Below are 9,116 nucleotides of genomic sequence, written 5' to 3' on the forward strand. Positions count from 1 at the left end.
TTAGTAAATAACCCCCATAGTAAAGTAGTTATCATTTCATGCATTCATATCATGCATTCAATGCATTAGGCATGGCTTCCAACTGTCCCTGATTTTTAGGGACTGTCCCTGATTTGGAGCAATGTCTCTCTGTCCCTCATTCCTCCTCATTTGTCCCTCATTTTGGTCTGATCCATATAGATGTATATAAAATGCACTTTTTATCTATCAAAAAGTGTTTTCCAGCACTAAACCTTTCATCTGATTTCTAAATTGCTGCATTTGTAAATTCCAAAAGTCAATATAAAGGAATAGTAGTGGTAAAAAAAAGCACTTGTGTGTATAACCAATCTTGTTTTTTTGTACAATTCTCCTTTAAGGGGGCGTGACAGGGTGTGTGTCCTATGCCTGCATACTTTTTCTGATAGGTGTTGGGAGGTATGCATTAAGGTAAAGAACTTTCTGTATGCAGCTCCCTAGCAACCCACCCCCAGCCTCCCCCCCCCCCCCGCCCACTTGTACTCACCTGAGCCCAACTCGATCCAGCAATGTGTACGAGATCAGAGGCTCTATCCCTCCTCATTGGCTCAGACACAGCAGTAGTCTTATGGATACACAGAGCAGAGCTTGGGAGCAAGTAAGCGCAAGTGCCTCCATAGCAAGTGGCTTGCTATGGGGGCACTCAGCACGGGGACGGGGCAGAAGCACCGGCAGGGACCCCATAAGGGGAGGATCGAAGCTGCTCTATGCAAAATGCACAGAGCAGGTAAGTATAGCATGTTTGTTTTAGTTTTTCTTTAAAAGGTTAAAGTGTTACTTAACCCAAGACCCTGTTGTCACTAAATCTGGTCTCCCACAGAACATTGAAATGCAATACAGTTAGTAAATATGAACTGCTAAATACCTTTTCTCATCAGCAGGATATAGCAGTTTTGTGTCTTCTATCAGTGTTCAGCCGAGCACTGGTTAAAGCTTGTAGGAGGAGTTTCCATTCTCTCCTGCTTGTCCTGTGAGGCTGCTGGATCCATGCTTCATCAGTTTAGGCCAATATGTATTCTTCTACATATTTTGGCTAAAAAAAAAAAAAAAAAAAAAAAAAAAATCGCAATAAGCGTATATTGATTGGTTTGCGCAAAAGTTATAGCGTCTACAAAATAGAGGATATATTTATAGCATTTTTATTAGTATTTTTTTTTTTACTAGTAATGGCGGTGATCAGCAATTTTTAGGGGGACTGCGATATTGCAGGGGACAGATCGGACCCTTTGTTACACTTTTTTGGGATCACTGACATTTATACAGCGATCGGTGCTATAAAAATGCACTGATTACTGTGTAGATGTCACTGGCAGGGAAGGGGTTAACACTAGGGGGCGATCAAGGGGTTAAATGTGTTCCCTGGGAGGCGTTTCTAACTGTGGGGGGATGGGACTGACTGGAGGAGGAGAGAGATCGCTGTTCCTGTTCACTCCCCTATCAGAACGGGGATCTGTCTGTTTTCATTGACAGATTTCAGTTCTGGCTCTCTGTGGAGCGAACGCGGATGGTAGGCAGACATTGTGGGAGCCGGCCACGCTCATCGGCTCCCGCGTCACGCCGTGGGCACCTTCCACAGCTCTTAAACAGGCCGACGTACACCTACAGTGGTTTGCACAGCCGCGCCAACCTGCCGCTGTATAATGACGGTGGCTGGTCAGCAACAGGTTAAACCTTTACAATCACTTTAACAGGTCACTGCACATTTTCTGTGAAATAATATTTTTCTGCATTCACTACAGCATACTCTGCAAGAAGGTAGCAAAATTTTTATTTTTTTTATTTTGGGACTTTTAGTATAACTGTGTTTTCATTTAAAAAAAATCCTGTAACTGTATTCCAACTCTCATCTGCATTCCAAACTGGATTGCTGATTAACATTTTTGCACCATTCCAGGGCCATGGTGGAGTACCTGACCATTCCCCTTTCTTTTTGTTTTTCTCTCTACTCATGTAATCCCCCCCCCCCCCCTACAGTTAATACAGTGATGCCACTCTTAATGCTTTTGCCAGCTTCTACCCGTATATTCTTTAAGCACCGAGACTACATATGAAAGTTGAGGTTTAACCAACCTGGTTTGTTTCTCAATCATTACACATATACAGTATTAGTGTGACCATTTCTTAAACTTCTGTCAACCATTATGATTCGATATTATACTTTATTGTTAATAGAATATGATATCTAATCTCCCTGTATACTTCTGTATAATTCTATTACATTCTGTATATTTGAAACTTCAATAAATATTGAACTAAAAATTACTGTAACTGTTCTCTCATTTCTGTTTTCCAGTACACTGTATTAAATATCTAATTCTGTTTTTAGGACCCATTCACACCATAGAGACCCAAATCCGTATGAAAAGGTTTCATTTATATTGTATGAAAATGTTTACATCAGTGCTTTGTATTACATTACAGTGTGTTGTTTTAGAAAAAATTAGCTTTCTGTGTTTTTTGTGTGGTTTTTGGAAAAACACGTTACATTAAAGTGAACCATAAAGCACCAAAAAGTTTTTAACTTTGTGCACTTTCATTTAGACATACATGGTTTCACATGTTTTCAGAAGACATTAAAAAAAACGCATTTAATATACATGTAAAATGTGTCTTGTGTTGTTCAATTTTAAAGGTTAAAAAAGCTTTATAAGTAAATGAGTGAATAAAAAGCAGTTTTTTTTCCAATGTGATGGTGTGAAAGACCCTTAGCGATTTCTGGGAAGTTAGAACAACACACCATGTCATACAAGGCATGTTTCCAGAAGCATGAAACATAAAACTGAGTAAATGTTACGCTCACCTTTCAGAGCTTAGTATATCTTTCTCATAAAAAAACTAACCAGTACAGCTCATGCAGAACTTCTACTATAACTCTATATTCATAGTACTTATCAATACAAAAAGTATAAGGCCGCGTACACACGGGCGGATTGTCTGTCCAACTTAGTCCGCTGAACCGTGTTTCAGCGGACAATCCGCTCGTGTGTGGGCTTCAGCGGACTGTCTGACGAACAAAGTCTTACGGAATTTCCGTAATTTTGTCCGTTCAAACTTGGTTTTGTCCGTCCAAACTTGGTTTCAGCGGACAGTCCGCTCGTGTGTAGGCAAGTTGGACGGACTAAGTATGGCGCATGCTCAGAAAGGATTTACACGGCCGAAGGTTGCATTGCAGTGTATAGGATGTCGTTTTTCTAGTCCCGTCGTACGTGCTGTACACGTCATCACGCACGCTTTCAGCGGACTGTCTGCTCATCGTGTGTGGTCAAGTCCGTTCATTCAAATTTTGAACGGACTGTCTGTCAGATTGTCTGACGAACTTAGTTGGGCAGACAATCCGCCCGTGTGTACGCGGCCTAAGTCTGCAGCTATTATTAGGATACTAAGCATTTTTTCTAGCAGTGGAATAGCTATATCAAATCTACTCAGAGTTTTTATGGGATCTCACAATGCATATCACATAAACACATGCAACGCAGGTGTGCTTTTTTGATGCAGCCATGCTGTGAAACTTGCATTTAGTGTTTTCATCTTTTTTGATCACATATTTTAAGGTTTATTTCTAGGTAGCATGTGATACATAAGCACCAAGGTGGCTTCACACTCCCCCGCTAAGCTATTGCTAAAACACAGCTAACCCGTGGTTTTCGCACGGATTAATTGCGCTTTCCCTTAAAGAATTACATTTTTTACAAAGGAGTGTACTGAAGTTTGTACATGTCTTGTAGACTCTCGCTTGTAGCACAAAGTTCTTTTGGTCATACTTCTCCAGTTGGTCACAGGAGTGCCCTTAGCTCTGCACTCCTGTTACCCAGATTCAGCCGACAGAGCAGCTGACCCACAGTTTTTGTGTGGGTTAGCTGCCCATTCCTATAGACTTCTATGAGGTCCTGTGGTTTTGGTACGGTTTCAGAAAGTGCATGAAAACTAATGCATGCTGCATCCTTGATGTGCTTTCTGAAACCACACCAAAACTGCCAGACATCATATAAGGCGTAGCTAATCCACGGATTTTGTATGGGTTAGCATAGTTTTCCCACAAACTTCTATGATGTCCCATTGTTTTGGTGTGGCTTTCTGAAACTGAACCAAAATTGCAAGACCTCTTATTCTGGGAGAGAGGTGTTTAGCCTCAGACAAGAATGTGAGATTTTTATGGTCAGTAAGAATGAGAACCGGCACAGTGGTACCTTCGAGGAGATGTCTCAATTCTTTCAGGGCTAAAATGCTCACCAACAGCAATCTGTCACCAATCTCGTAATTTCACTCCGCAGGTGACAATTTCTTGGAAAAGTAGACACAAGGATGCATAGCGCTCTCAGAGGTATGACGTTGAGACAGAAGGGTGTCAACACCAATCTCAGAAGCATCAACCTCAAGGATAAAAGGTAACGAAAGATCAGAATGTGCCAACACAGGAGCAGAAACATAGGCAGCCTTGAGGCTCTCAAAGGCCTTAATGGACTCCTGAGACCAACTTTGTGGGTTACCATCCTTTCTGGTCATATCAGTCAGGGGCTTGACCAGAGACGAGAAGTTATGAATAAACTTCCGATAATAGTTGGCAAAGCCCAGGAAACGCTGCAGAGGATGTAAACCCATGGGTTGGGGCCACTGTAGAACTGACAAAAGTTTTTCTGGGTCCATAGAAAAACCAGCAGTGGAAATTACATACCCCAGGAATTTAACCTGTTCACGATGGAACTCTCACTTTTCCAGTTTACAATAGAGATTGTTCTCTCTTAGTTTCTGAAACACACAACAGACATCTGTGTGGTGGCTCTCCAGGGACTTGAAACATATGAGGATATCATTGAGATAAACCACCACACATAACTGCAAGAAATCTCAGAGGACATCGTTAATAAATTCCTGGAAAACTGCCGAGGAGTTACAAAGGCCAAAAGGCATTGCGAGGTACTCATAATGGCCTGTTCTGGTATTAAATGCAGTTTTCCACTCGTCACCCTCCTTAATCCTCAAGAGATTGTATGCCCCTCTCAAATCAAGATTTACTCCCTTGAGGCAGTCAAATAACGCCGTAATCAATGGAATCTGAGGCAAAGGCAAAGGCATTCTTAATCATGAAACGATTGAGACTCCTATAATCAATACAAGGTCTCAGTTCACCACTCTTCTTCTTCCCAAAGAAGAAACGAGCACCAGCAGGGAATGAGGATTTGTGGATGAAACCTTGAGAAAGGGTGTCTGCAGCATACTCCTCCATTGCCTTATCCTCGGAGACTGACAAAGGGTAAACCCGGCCGGGGGGGGGGGGGGGTTATGGCACCAGTTTGAAGGTCAATTGTGCCGATATAGAGGCAAACTACTAGCTTTACCTTTGTCAAAGACATCGCTAAAATCGCGGTACTCCTCCGGCAAGGAGGGGAGTGAAGAGGTGCGCTGGACCTTGGCTACCTTCTGGAAGCATGATTTGGAAAAGGTGATAATTTATGTCTGCCAGACACTCTTTTCCCTCCAGCTTGACACATGGTCTGTGTCATCAGTCACAAGTAGCTATGGCTGCCTAAGTAAATGAGCGTAGGATAGAGCCAGGGTTCACCACAGTTGTTTTTATAACATACCACTTCATGTTTTACCTGTTACCAAAGGTGTTACCAACAGCTGAACATTCCTTTCAGAGATAACAAAAAGATATATCCAGATAATCAAGTCAGAATCTTACGAGTATGTATTTTGTTTGTATGGACATGTTTTCTGGATGTCCAGTGGCAAATGCTACTGCAAAAGGCCACAGTAAAAAGTGTTATCAGAAGTAGTTTGTAAGTACAGAGTGCAGAATCTACAGAGAGTAACAGAGGAAATAATTTTTATAGGAGAGTCCTTACTAGAAGTTTTGAGGTTTTATTTTTACACCCCCTACTGTCTACAATGTAGCGGACAAAGTAGAGTAAGAAACTAGAAAACTTTTGCCTGAATGTTTTATTATATTTTATCAAGCCCCTAAGTCAGGGATATGCAATTAGCGGACCTCCAGCTGTTGCAAAACTACAAATTCAATCATGCCTCTGCCTCTGGGTGCCATGCTTGTGGCTGTCAGAGTCTTGCTATGCCTTATGGGATTTGTAGTTCTGCAACAGCTGGAGGTCCGCTAATTGCATATCCCTGCCCTAAGTGGATGTTTTGAACAAAAAAATCCCCCTATATAAATGGGATTATGAGTGACCAGCAAAATGTTATAAACACATAATTACATTTAAAAAAAACAACCAATAAATATTAATCATACTCTAAGCTGATGACCCCACACCCGACGCGTTTCTAGTTGCTGAAAACTTTCCTCAGGGGTGAAGATATTTTATGTAATTATGTGTTTATAACATTTTGCTACACCATTGGGACACTGTTTGTTTAGTAGTCCCTCTGGTTTTAAATGTATTTATGTGTATCTTTTGTTCTGTATTTGTTAATAAAATATTCATGTTTTTGATTTGTGTGTGGTGTTGGTGGTCACTCATAATCCCATTTATATAGGGGGATTTTTTTGTTCAAAATGTATCAGGGATGAGACCACCACACTAGAATCTTTTGATCCACTGAGAGCCCCCTTCCCTCTTTCGCCTAAGTGGATGTTGGACTCTTTCCCTATGGGATTTGGTTTGGGAGTGTGTTACTCACTTGCTTATACAGTGGTGTGAAAAAGTGTTTGCCCCCTTCCTCATTTCCTGTTCCTTTGCATGTTTGTCACACTTAAGTGTTTCGGAACATCAAACCAATTTAAACAATAGTCAAGGACAACACAAGTAAACACAAAATGCAATTTGTAAATGAAGGTGTTTATTATTAAAGGTGAAAAAAAATCCAAACCATCATGGCCCTGTGTGAAAAAGTGATTGCCCCCCTTGTTAAAACATACTATAACTGTGGTTGTCCACACCTGAGTTCAATTTCTCTAGCCACACCCAGGCCTGATTATTGCCACACCTGTTCACAATCAAGGCATCACTTAAATAGGAGCTGCTTGACACAGTAAGGTCCACCAGAAGATCCTTAAAAGCTACACATCATGCCGAGACCCAAAGAAATTCAGGAACAATTGAGAAAGAAAGTAATTGAGATCTATCAGTCTGGAAAGGGTTATAAAGCCATTTCCAAAGCTTTGGGAATCCAGCGAACCACAGTGAGAGCCATTATCCACAAATGGCGAAGACATGGAACAGTGGTGAACCTTCCCAGGAGTGGCCGGCCGCCCAAAATTACCCCAAGAACGCAGCGACGACTCATCCAAGAGGTCACAAAAGACCCCACAACAACGTCCAAGGAACTGCAGGCCTCACTTGCCTCAGTTAAGGTCAGCGTTCATGCCTCCACCATCAGGAAAAGACTGGGCAAAAATGGCCTGCATGGCAGAGTTCCAAGGAGAAACCACTGCTGAGCAAAAAGAACATCAAAGCTCGTCTCAATTTCTCCACAACACATCTTGATGATCCCCAAGACTTTTGGGACAACATTCTGTGGACCGATGAGACAAAAGTGGAACTCTTTGGAAGGTGTGTGTCCAAGTATATCTGTCGTAGAAGGAACACTGCATTTCAGAAAAAGAACATTATACCAACAGTAAAATATGGTGGTGGTAGTGTGATGGTCTGGGGCTGTTTTGCTGCTTCAGGACCTGGAAGACTTGCCGTGATAAAAGGAACTATGAATTCTGCTGTCTACCAAGAGATCCTGAAGGAGAATGTCCGACCATCTGTTCGTGTACTCAAGCTGAAACGAACTTGGGTTCTGCAGCAGGACAATGATCCTAAACACACCAGCAAGTCCACCACCGAATGGCTGAAGAAAAACAAAATGAAGACTTTGGAGTGGCCTAGCCAAAGTCCTGACCTGAATCCTATTGAGATGTTGTGGTATGACCTTAAAAAGGCCGTTCATGCTCGAAAACCCTCTAATGTAACTGAATTAGGACAATTCTGCAAAGATGAGTGGGCCAAAATTCCTCCAGGACGCTGTAAAAGCCTCATTGCACGTTATCGCAAACGCTTGGTTGCAGTTGTTGCTGCTAAGGGTGGCCCAACCAGTTATTAGGTTTAGGGGGCAATCACTTTTTCACACAGGGCCATGATGGTTTGGATTTTTTTTCACCTTTAATAATAAACACCTTCATTTACAAATTGCATTTTGTGTTTACTTGTGTTGTCCTTGACTATTGTTTAAATTGGTTTGATGTTCCGAAACACTTAAGTGTGACAAACATGCAAAGGAACAGGAAATGAGGAAGGGGGCAAACACTTTTTCACACCACTGTATCTTGTCTCATCAGCTGAAGTCCTCCATTCGGATCTCACAGAGAATGTTGCTGATCTTTTAAGGTTTTTGACAAACTAATTTATTTGTTTTCTCCCCAATTCCAGATCCTAAAAGTTTGGAAGGATCTAAAACTAAAGCCAGGTGACTTGGGGATTGTTAAGAGACATTTATATATAAGGAAATGTTTGGAGGCTCAATTCAGCATCTATTTCATGTACAGTTTTGCAAAACGTGAAGGAAAAGTCACCTGGATCCACACCAGACACTGCAAAAATGTCTAAATTAAAGAAATCTCTGAGTTTCCCTCTTGCGATCACAGTCTAGGGTACTTTTTGATTCAATTACTTTAATTGTAAGGGATATATATATTTGAAAAGTAGTTTAGCCATGTTGAAGTCATATTTGTCTTTTGTATCTCTTCCATTGTATGTAGAATTGTCTGTGTTTACATATGCTGATAAGTCAGCATACCAGCAATTAAGCTAGAAGGCCATTCTGGCCACAGGAGTGTACAGCCAGTACTCTATAAATATGTCTTATTAATCATTTGTTTTTCACAATGAAAAGTCATTTTGTGATGAAAAAAGCTGCTCAGCTATTAATTTATCCACAATGGAGTTTTTGCCTCTTTGGCCAGGACTACCTCCACCTAAGCGTGTGGAGGTTCCAGGTTAAAGGTGATAGCAGGTATGGTTAGTGATCAAAATATTGATCAAAAGAGAGGGGACTGTAATGGAAATATGCAAGTTCTATATATAATTCTTTTATATGTATTGCACACTGCCCTCACTGTGCACACGGCACTAATAATGTTTTCAGTACATGTTTTG

The sequence above is a fragment of the Lithobates pipiens genome, unplaced genomic scaffold (genome assembly GCF_037356315.1).
Source record: "Lithobates pipiens isolate NorthernLeopardFrog02 unplaced genomic scaffold, aLitPip1_a1.2 Scaffold_13, whole genome shotgun sequence".
NCBI classification, from domain to species: domain Eukaryota; kingdom Metazoa; phylum Chordata; class Amphibia; order Anura; family Ranidae; genus Lithobates; species Lithobates pipiens.